This window comes from Gadus macrocephalus, chromosome 1, assembly GCF_031168955.1.
Source record: "Gadus macrocephalus chromosome 1, ASM3116895v1".
In the NCBI taxonomy this organism is placed as follows: Eukaryota; Metazoa; Chordata; class Actinopteri; order Gadiformes; family Gadidae; genus Gadus; species Gadus macrocephalus.
Genome location: NC_082382.1, coordinates 15,416,814 through 15,417,441, shown reverse-complemented (window position 1 = coordinate 15,417,441; position 628 = coordinate 15,416,814).

The window sequence follows — 628 nt, the reverse complement described above, 5'->3', positions numbered from 1 at the left end:
TGCATCCTGAGCTGCAGGGCATGAGGTTCTGAGCAGGGAGAAGAAGTACCCGGCTCTCCATTACTTGCCGGTTGGCACCAGAGTTGGCGGTGTTGCCTGTGGTGGCATATTAAGGAAATACCAGCTCTATCTGTCACTTCCCACAGCTGGTTACAGGCTTCAGCAACATTCAACTGACCCAATACTGTCAACCTCAGGAGGAGAATCGCCCCCAGTAGAAGGGCCCAGAAGGAGTAACGAGGACCGGGCCGGTGGAATGTTAATGTGACCGTGGCCATAAGTAGGACTGGTTGAGAGTCAGTGAAATTGAGGGTGGAGAGGGAGGGATGGAAGAAGCAAGGAAGGAAAGGAGATACGAAGGAAGGAAGTTAGCACGGGAGGAACGAAGGCAATGAAGGAAGGAAGGTAGGAAGGAAGGGAGGAATGAAGGAAGCAAGGTAGGAAGGAAGGAAGGAAGGAAGGAAGGAAGGAAGGAAGGAAGGAAGGAAGGAAGGAAGGAAGGAAGGAAGGAAGGAAGGAAGGTAGGAAGGAAGGAATGTGGGAAGGAAGGGAGGACGGGAGGACGGGAGGAAGAGAGGAAGGACGGAAGGAAGCAAGGTAGGAAGGAAGGAAGGAATGTAGGAAGGAA